An 11497-nucleotide genomic window follows, 5' to 3' on the forward strand; every position below is an offset into this window, starting at 1 on the left:
AGCTCGATATATGTATATGACTCACGGAAATGTGATATGACTTTATATATATATATATTATATATATATATATATATATATATATTTATATATATATATATATATTTATTTATTTATTTATTATTATATATATATATATAATAATAATAATAATAATAATAACAATAATAATAATAATAATAATAATAATAATAATAATAATAATAATAATAATAATAATACACGTGTTGCACGACAAGAACTGATTAGTCCGAGAATCCCGAACGCCATTGTAGTGATATCTTGTATACACAGCGTCAAGGAACCCTCGGTTTTTCCGTGAGAATTTTCCACTGCATCTCATCAGCTCGGCGAGACGCTGAAGGCGGAAAAAATAGGTAAAAGGAATTGGAAAAATTGGAAAAAAGAAGGAGGAAAATCGACTCGAAAGGCGCCCATAAATTGGAGTGAAATTGACTGGGGGTTGGAGGGGGGCAGGGGCGAGTGACAATTTTTGTGGGCTTCCGCTAAGTCCCATCTTGTTCGAACTGTTGTCTCTGTTTTGTTAATTAGATAACGAAATCGTCATTGCTCTCTCTCTCTCTCTCTCTCTCTCTCTCTCTCTCTCTCTCTCTACTGATGGCGAATTGTATAAGGAATGGTGAGTTTCCGGTAACAGAAGTAATGATAAGAGTTATTAGCTACTTTTTTCATAGTAGCAGAACTTGAAATTCTGACGTGATTTATATTTCATATAAGTCAACAAACTTTATTTACAGAAGGGCACAAAGACATAGACACACATTGAGAGGAAGACATCATAATATATATATATATATATATATATATATATATATATATATATATATATATATACACGTATATATATATAATGACATTCGATCACCCCAAGGAGACCAACCCTGCAAGAGAAATTATAAATTTCGGGATCTTACTAATAAGTTCATGTTCTGCTTAAATGCAATTATGGTTAGTAATATAATTTTGGACATATTTATGATTTTTAATAAACAGTTTGTCATGTTCTAGCTAAATGCTATAATGGTTATTAATACATTTATATACGTACTGTAAATAGTTGTATATTTATTTGTATCGTCGCATTAGTCTCAGTTACTTAAGTATATCTTAGTTTACCCTGACCACCGAACTGATGAACAGTTCTCCTACAGGGCTGACCCGAAGGACTAGATATTTTTTTTGCGTGGCTAGGAACCAATTGGTTACCTAGCAACGGGACCTACAGCTTATTGTAGGATCCTAACCGCATTATATTGAGAAATGAATTTCTAATCACCAGAAATACATTCCTCTGATTCCACGTTGTCAGGGCGGGGGGAGTCGAACTCGCGACTACCGAATCGGTAGGCGAGTACGTTAATTACTCGTCCAACGAGGAACTTTCTCAGTTACTTTCCACCACCACGCGTTCAGTGCTCACCGTAACTGGCATATAACCAGAGACCGTTTTATCCTGGAAGTCTCTCTTTATGACTTAGGAAACACGCTCCGCCAATCTCGCGTAGAAAATCCCCTATCAGCATTTACTGGAATCTCCTGGATGGAAACCCCGAGGCTTTTGCGAGAGAGAGAGAGAAAGAGAGAGAGAGAGAGAGAGAGAGATAAGAAACAGGTAAGGGAATGTTGACTGCTAGTATTGAAGGAAAGATAGTGAGGGGGAGAGAGATATTCTCTCTGAGAGAGAGAGAGAGAGAGAGAGAGAGAGAGAGAGAGAGAGAGAGAGAGAGAGAGAGAGAGAACTTCAACTACCAGAAGTGGAGAAAACATAGAGAAAGGGAGGCAGTGTGAAGTATCGACTTAAAGAGAGAGAGAGAAAGAGGGGTAAGGAAATGTTAACTGCTTAAAGTGGAAAAAATATAGTCAGAGAAAGAGAGGTAGAATGAGCAAGTAATGATTGCCTTCTATCTCTGAGAGAGAGAGAGAGAGAGAGAGAGAGAGAGAGCAAGTTACTTTGACGTACAAAACAATTACAAAAAAGAAATGCACTTATTCGTTTGACTTAGCGAAGCGAAGACCGATGGATAAGAATTGGAGGTTATGGGTAATGATATTGGGAGGAGGAGGGGAGGAGGAGGAGGAGGCAGGAAGAAGGCTTTTTCTCTAACTTGGAGGTTTATCACTCTTCATATTCCTCGACAGCCCTTGTTGGATAAAGTTCCACCAGCTCTTGAAGCCAGGTGCGTTCCTCTGCCTACTCACCTGGTGATAATCTAATATTTTTTTTTTATTCTTTTCCTTCTTTTTTTATTTCGTTTCCTCTCGAAGGGAATTCTAAGTCATTTTGACATTCCCTCTCGTTTTAATGTTCTTCGGTCCTGGGCTAGATAAGGGATTAAGTTGCTGTCCCCATATACATTTGCATTGGAAAAAAAGTCTTATATATTCCTTTTTCATTATATTTAGAGATTATTATTATTACTATTATTATTATTATTATTATTATTATTATTATTATTATTATTATTATTATTATTATTATTATTGATTCACAAGAAGACAACAGGAAATACAGAAAGAAGAGATCAGTTATTAGGAAAGAAAAAATAATTTAATAAATTTATAAATAAATAAATAAAAATACATGTAATTTTTTCTTTTGTATATTGTATTAATATCCTTTTTTTTTGTACAAACAATACCAACAATTTAATTCTCTTTCTTCCATCCGACTTTCCAACCTCTCCAACTATTGTTTCACAGTGCAACTGCTTTGAGGTTTTCCTCCTGTTACACCTTTCAAACCTTCTTTCTGCCAATTTCCATTTCAGCGCTGAATGACCTCATAGATCCCAGCGCTTGGCCTTGGGCCTAAATTCTATGTACCAATTCCATTTCAGTCACTAAATCATTGAATTCTCGATTCCAAACTTTCCTTTAGAATATTTATTATTATTTTTATTTTTCATATCTATTCGTATTTATCCCGTTTTAATATTTTATTATGATTTTTATTTTTCACGTCTATTCGTAATTATTGTTTTAATATTTTATTATTATTTTATTTTCACGTCTGTTCGTATTTATCCCGTTTTAATATTTTATTAATATAGTTATTTTTCACGTTTGTTCGTTTTTATTCCTTTTTAAGATTTTATTATTACTTTTCGTGTCTGTTCGTATTTATTCCGTTTTAATATTTTATTATGATTTTTATTTTTCACGTCTCTTCGCATTTATTCCGTTTTCGTTATGGCGAGAGAGACCCTATCGCCATGTCTCGCCCAACTTATCTATTTCCATTCATGGAAGGCTTCCTTCCTTCCTGCCTCCCATCCTGCATGGTTATCGCCCCCCCCCCCCTACCCCCCCCCCCCCGCCCCCCCCCCACTTCCGGGGACAGATGCAGATGCGATGACGTCATGGGTAAGGATTTGTCCTTGTTGGTCCCTCGAAGGATGACCTAAGGGTGACCTAAGGGATGACCGGTCATTGCTCGGTCGTCCTCGTGTCTCTGGTTCGACTTGGCTTCTGCTCCCCCTTTTTTTTTTATGCTGTTTTCTCTTCTTCTCTTTCTTCTCTTTATTCGTCCTCTTTATCTTCTGCTTCTTCTTTTTAGGTCATTTTTATTTCCTATTTATTCCCCTTCTTTTCTTCTGATTTTTTCTTCTAAAGCTTCATTTTCTTCGTGATGTTTCTTCTTTTTCTTCTTGGTGTTTTCCCTTCCCTTCCATCTCCTTATTCCTCTTCTTCGTTTTCTTTTTCTGCCTCTTCTTCTTCTTCTTCTTTGGCCTCTTTTTCTTCGTGTGTTTTTCCCTTCTCTTTCGTTTAATTCCTCTTCTTTTATCTTTTTCTCCTTCTTTTTCTTCTTCTTAGGCCTCCTTTTCTTCGTGCCGTTTTCTCTTCCTTCTTCCTTCTTATTATTCCACTTTTTCTTCTTCTTCTTCTTCTTAGGCCTCCTTTTCTTCGTGCTGTTTTCTCTTCCTTCTTCCTTCTCTTGATTCTTCCACTTTTTCTTCTTCTTCTTCTTCTTCTTCTTCTTAGGCCTCCTTTTCTTCGTGCTGTTTTCTCTTCCTTCTTCCCTCTCTTTATTCTTCCACCTTTTTTCTTCTTCTTCTTCTTCTTCTTAGGCCTCTTTTTCTTCGTGCTGTTTTCTCGTCCCTTCCTTCTCTTCATTCCTCTTCTTCTTCGTCTTCTTCTGCTTCTTTTTCTTCTCCTTCTTCTTCTCCTTCTTCTTCCTCTTCTTCTTCTTCTTCTTCTTCTTCCTTCTTCCTCCTTCTTCTTCTTCTTCTTCTGTGGCACGAATTTTGGCCGTGGCACAGTTCCTATAATCGAACGAAGAACGAATATCGATGGTGGAGTGGGAAAATGGGCTGGACGTGTCCCGAATATAATCTTTCGCCATCGTCATCAGTAATCTCAGCAGAGTATACATATGTAGTTTGTATACATACTCGCACGTGTATGTATGTGTGTGTAATAATGCAGTCAAGGAATAGACGGACACACACATACACACACACACAACACACTGCATAGGAAGCTTCTTCTCAGGTATATACAGACTGAACTGACGTTGGTCTGCTGACATTTGATGCAGTGTCTTTGGATACTTTCATAAGACATTCGTTAAATCCTACTTATACTGTAAGTGACACATAAATGCACAGACTACTTATACTATAAGTGACACATGTACGGACTTGATCATTTAGTAACATTACTATTGACAAAGTTAACCGTCCTTATTACAAATACATTAAGATGAAGATAGCGGTTACGTGAGAGAAAAAGTGTGAGGTAAGACGAGAAACGTAACTATGTTTCAGTGAGACGAATAATAAATTAGGTACTGTAGTCTGAGAACAACATAAAATACGTCAAAACATGTTAGCTCGCACGGGTCCTGGGCTGGCCGATTCGTTCAAGAGTGGTAAAGAAACATTAGGTATATATGAATACTTTGGAGCCTTTAGGCGATCATATACAGGACCTCTGCTTTGAAATGCAACGCTTTCACTGAACTCTTTCAGGTTAGTTACATGTTATAGTTAAACACTTACCTCCAAGTAATTAAATTTATAAAAAAAAATTACGTATATAGGCAAAGTGCAGAAAATCGTTCATAAACAAAGGTATCTTTGTTGGTATCTAAACGCCTGCAAAGATTAAGGTATCAGTAACCGGAGATACAGATTATTTACTATGAAAGATTTTATACCGGCAATTATTTCGAAGTTACAACTTCCTTTAGTATAAGTTGAGTTAGACAGCAACTAAGGGCGCAGTCTGTAAGCCACAAAGTTAACCGCCAAGTTCCAAAATAATTTCACACAAAAAAAAAAAAAAAAAAAAAAAAACGTTGTTATTGCTTCTATAATCTTTTATTCTTTATTCTGGAAATTCAACGTTTAAATTATGAAGTAGAGGACGCTCATATTTTGTTCGGAGAATTTTTTATTTAACGAGACTCTTGGACGAAATCAGTGGCGTCTTCCTATCATGTTTTTTTTTTTTTTTTTTTTTTGAAAGAAGACATCAGAGAATCTTGTTAGAGCCATCATTAAACTTATGTTCCCGACCAGGAGAATTCCTTTGGGCACTACCAGATTAAAGTATGGTGTCTCCTTTAACCAGCCTCCCGCCCCACCCCCTTTTTCCAATTTAATTGTATGTGGAGTGTGGTTGGGATCCTGTGCAGTGACAGTTTAATCCTATTTTCTGTTTACGGTTGTAGAGAAATATGTATATTATATATATCATATATATATACTATAATATATATATATATATTTATATATATGTGTGTGTGTGTGTGTGATGTATGTATGTATATTTTCTCTCTTTCTCAGAAGTATTCGGCGCCCCCATCACGCGTTGAACAGAAATCAATTCTTTTGGACTCACGTCGTATCGAACCCAGGTTTTTTCACTGGAAAGGCAAGGGCGCAACTGACCGGTTGGTAGCGCCCTTGCTTTTCAATTGAAAGACTTGGGTTCGATCCCGATATGAGTCAAATAAATATATATATATATTATATATATATATATATATATATATATATATATATATATATATATATGACATTAGTCTTAGTCTCCCATTACCAGGATAGTTTAAAAAAAATAAAACACAACACAAACGATCACTGGCACCCTTTCTTATATCGGATGCTGTAATTGGTCACCTATCCAGAAACTGCCTAGACCCGCCGTACCTTACTTCATAATCGAACGGTTTGGGCAAAGTCCGGTAGATTACGCTGGCATGAATATAACTAACTTCTATTTGTTTGAACCAAAAGTGTGTGTGTGTGTGATGTGGTATATATATAGTATATATATATATATATATCTATGTATATATATATATAGGGTATAATATAGATATATATATATATATATATATATATATATATATATTTATATTATCTTTCATTCTTTCATCTGAATCCTTATCAGACAACTGAAATGATTTTTGATATTTTCAAAATAATCTCTCATCTATGAACTACATGAAATCTTGCTAAAGTAGGATTTAATCAACATACACTCTCTCTTCCTTCGCTCTCTCTCTCCTCTCTCCCCTTTCCTTCTTCTTTCCTTACCCTAGGAGGTCTACGAACCCCGAGATTTGAGATTCTTGACGCCTTATCGAATCCGAGATTGGATTAGAAGTGGCAGAAGTCTTAATTGGCTGTGGATTATGTTGTTGGGTGGGGGGCGGAGGGGGGAGGGGGGTTAAAATAAAATCACCATTAAATTACCGAACCGGTCTTGTTTCGGAAATTAAGGATGCGACTTTCGGTTGTGTATGAAATTCCGGGACTTTGAACTCTTCATTGAACGGTGGTTACTGGAATTGATTCTTCTATTCTTTTTTGTTTTCTTTTTCCTCTTCTTTCTGTTCTCCTTTATTTCTTTTTACGTTGTTCGGTTTTTCTCTCTTCGTAGTTTCGTGAGATGTTTAAGACGTAATGTTTAAATTCTGTGACTTGTGATGGTAAAAGTTTACGCATTAATTCTTCGTCCTCACTCGTTCCTATTCCTCAGTCTCCTCTCTCTCTATCTCTCATCTCTCTCTCTCTCTCCTCTCTCTCTCTCTCTAAGGAACTGCTTTAGCTTGATCTTAGGTTACGGAACATTTGGTTGAAAAGTCTCTCTCTCTCTCTCTCTCTCTCTCTCTCTCTCTCTCTCTCTCTCTCTCTCCAGAGAAATGCTTGGACTTGGTGTACAGTGAAACTTGCCTCAACAGTCTCTCTCTCTCTCTCTCTCTCTCTCTCTCTCTCTCTCTCTCTCTCTCATGAGTACGTATTGCTTTCCTCTACCAAGAACCATTACACTCCCAACTGTTCAGGAGAAGCAGTTACAATCAGTAATGTGCACTTGACATTAAGCCCAATTACAACAACTGTTCTCTTCTGTGTTGATTCAGCTGACGCTGTGAAACGTTGGTCGACTTTGCAGTTTTTCTTTTTTTTCTTCTTCTTCTTTTTCTCGTTGGAGCAATTATTCGTTTTTTTTTCGTTTCAAATGAGAATTGCTCTCATGAAAAATTCTGGAATTTTTATTTAATTGACTCTCGGAATTTGCCTCCTGACCATAACTGAAACGTGAACTATTTAAATTGAGTGTGGTTGCTTGCTTGCTTTTAGATTTGCGTTTCCTCTGTATCTGTAACCTTGTGTTTATCTGTTGCAAAAGAGGCGTTACATTTAGTGATATTAAAACATCCATGGAACTCTCTCTCTCTCTCTCTCTCTCTCTCTCTCTCTCTCTCTCTCTCTCTCACACACACAAACACACACACACACACGTTTGTGGACCGCGAAATTCTGTAATGGCTAAAGTAAATTTACTAAATTCTCTCTCTCTCTCTCTCTCTCTCTCTCTCTCTCTCTTCTCTCTCTCTCTCTCTCTCCAGTCGGAGTAGGCATTACTGTGAGAGAGGGATTCTCTCACTCAATTGGATTAGTTCATGGAAGTTTCCCAGACCGTGTGTCAGAAGACGTGTTGTCAAATGCCTCAACGTCGTCTCTGCTCCGCCTTCTCCTTTCGTAATTTCTTTTTAGTTAGGGTATTCACCGCTCCTCACCCCCCTCCCTAGGGCTTTTCTTTCTAGCTTTCTTCCTAATTATCCTCCTCTTCGTCTTTCTCCTATTCCTTTAAATTTTCTTTTTCGCATTTTTTTTTTTTTTTTTTTGCATTTTTTTTTTTTTTTTTTTTTGTTTGCACTTGCCTTTTGTGATGTCTAAGTTTTTTATTTTCTTGTTGACATCTTGTTATGGAGGAAAGTTAAGTTTAGGGTATGGGGAATGAATGACATTTTTTGTTATAATTTATTATTATATATATTAATATATTAATATATAGATATATTATTTGCTTGTATTTATTACTATATTTTATACATATATATATATTAGTATATATATTTATAATTTATATAATTTGGATATATATTTTATAAAAATATATATATAATTATTTAATCGTGTGTGTGTGTGTGTGTGTGTATTATATGGGAAGTTGTATGTTATTGTGTGAAATATTTGATTACATTTTATGATTGCTACGGATTTTTTTTCTTTTCGTGATAGAAAGGCGTCAGCAGTGAGGAACTTCATTCAATATAAAATGTTACCAAAGTCATGTTATTCAGTTAGCTGAAACTAATGAATTAATAACAGATAAACGTGAAATTCATCAGTGAATTTGTACTTCATGACAATTAAATTCAATTAAAACTGATGCCAATTCCCCTTAGGGGGATAGCACCGCCAGTGCACCTCCCGTGGTGCACTGGAGGCATTTACTTTGCCTTTTTCCTTCTGCCCCTAGCAGCTAACTCTTTCATTCCTTTTACTGCACTTCCGTTTCGTATTCTCTTTCCTCAATCTTACTTTCCACCCTCTCTAACAACCGATAGGATTTTCACCCGTGACAACTTTCAGACCTTCTTGCTGTCATTTTCTCTTTCCGCGTTGAATGACCTCATAGGCCCCAGCGCTTGGTTGGCCTTCGGGCCCGCAATGCTATATATCCCAATTCCTCACGTCACTTAATGAAGAAGTAACCGCTCCCCCCCCCCCCCCCGGAAAGCCAGTAAATTCCTGGTTGAGAATTCTTCACCCCTCCGGAAAGCCAGTGAATTCCAGATTGAGAATTCTTCACCCTCCTGGAAAGCCTGTGAATTCCAAGTTGAGAATTCTTCACCCCCCTGGAAAGCCTGTGAATTCCAGGTTGCGAATTCTTCACCCCTCTGGATGCCAGTGAATTCCTGGTTGAGAATTCTTCACCCCTCTGGAAGCCAGTGAATTCCAGGTTGAGAATTCTCCACCCCCCTGGAAAGCGTGTGGATTCCAGGTTGAGAATTCTTCACCCCTCTGGAAGCCAGTGCATACCTGGTTGAGAATTCTTCACTCCTCCGGAAAGCCAGTGAATTCCAGATTGAGAATTCTTCACCCTCCTGGAAAGCCTGTGAATTCCAGGTTGAGAATTCTCCACCCACCTGGAAAACATGTGAATTCCAGGCTGAGAATTCTTCACCCCCCTGGAAAGCCAGTGAATTCCAGGTTGAGAAATCTCCACTCCCCTGGAAAGCCTGTGAATTCCAGGTTGAGAATTCTTCACCCCTCTGGAAGCCAGTGAATTTCAGGTTGAGAATTCTTCACCCCTTGGAAAACCAATGAATTCCTGGTTGAGAACTTTGTTCCAGATTTTTCATGTCACGCCTGTCGACAGCTGTTGCTGCTGGAGTGTGACTGGTGTCTGGCATGTCTGGAAAATAGTCGGTAGGGATATGTGGGTGAATATTTATTTGTTTGGAGAAGTTAGGTCATGTAGTTAATACCAGTGAAGTTGGCCTTTTTTTAGATGTTCCTTTTTTATAACTTAGATTTTCATTCAAACTTTAAGTTTATCAAAAGGGACTTGTGCACATATTAGAAAAGTTTTATTTATTGAACTTTATATAAATATCTATAGTATATATATATATATATATATATATATATATAATATATATATATATATATATATATATATGTGTGTTGTGTGTGTGTGTGTGTGTGTTTGTAAGTTAGATATTTATTTTCGTTCAAACTTGTTTATCAAAAAGGACTGACATACGAAAAATAGTTTATATGGAATATATATAAACACACAATATAATATATAATTAATTGATAAGTCTAAATAAAAATTAATAAAAGAAGAGATAAACTGTATAGTTATTTAGTATTGAACAGTAAAAGTCTATTTCGAGTGGCAGTAGGTCACAAGAGACCAGAGGAACTGAATGAATTGGAGTTATGCTCAATAGTTTAATACTGTATTAGGATCTTATCAGTTGAAAAGGCTTTGTAATCTCTTGTTATATAACGTGTAGGTTTTCCCTTTTAGATATTTGAAATGTATGAGAGATGTTAACAGGCGTTTTCTTCTTATTTTCAGGTACGTGTATAGCGCAGTTCTCCGGATTTGGTGAGGGCAAAGAACTCCGTCTCTTGGCCGTGAGTTATGTCATACTTTACCGGGAAGGTTATTTCTCTCTCTCTCTCTCTCTCTCTCTCTCTCTCTCTCTCTCTCTCTCTCTCTCTCTCTCTCTCAAATTTTTATCTATTTTGTAATGTGTTAATTTATTTTTTTTTAATTGATAAGGGACCTCTTCTCTCTATATTTTCCATCACCATCTATTACCTCTTTGCAACGAATAATAATAATAATAATAATAATAATTAATAATAATAATAATAATAATAATAATAATAATAATTTATTTCATTTCCTCATTATAAATTATATGATTACTACAATATGATGTTTAAAGCGACGTTACAGTTTGTTTTCAATAGTTTCTGAAATGTATAAAATTTTTAGCATTGAAAACTACTAGCGGTTTGAAGACCGTTAATTCTTTCGGTAATTTCTTTCAATATTTCACATTATTAGTATTCAAAGCTTTTGTCTCATTTGGAGACCGGTAATACGATATTAGAATTTATCTCCGTAGAATCAACACGTTCAAGGACAAAATTATTTCAGTAATTTGTGTATTCAAAGTTACTCGCATCTTTGTGACCACAAATACTTTGTTTATATATCACAGCTATCAACACTTTCAAAGATAAAAATCTTTCAGTAGTTTTTAAAATATTTTGCATCTTTAGCATTCAAAGCTTTTGGCATTTGGAAGACCACAAATCCCTCATTATGCCTCAGTAGTATCAACAAGTTAAAGGACGAAAAATTCCCTCGGTCTTGCACCAAGAACCAGCCATAGAAAATTCGGAGAATGGGAGAACAAGTGTGAAAGTTTCCGTAGAGACGCGGCCCAGTCACAAATATTGGAATCTTATTAGGATGATTCGGGAAGAGGACGCCCGCCTCTGATTTCCCAGGAGTGTCTTGGGCACGAAAACCCACATTTGCAAAGTTGCCACAGGTCGGGAGGGGGCAAGGTCACCCTTTGCCAAGGGGGTTAAGTTGCTTTCAGAGTTTGATGGTTTGGGAATTTTTTGTTGTTGTTAGGTGGTAT

Source organism: Macrobrachium nipponense, chromosome 28 (genome assembly GCF_015104395.2).
Source record: "Macrobrachium nipponense isolate FS-2020 chromosome 28, ASM1510439v2, whole genome shotgun sequence".
Classification (NCBI taxonomy): domain Eukaryota; kingdom Metazoa; phylum Arthropoda; class Malacostraca; order Decapoda; family Palaemonidae; genus Macrobrachium; species Macrobrachium nipponense.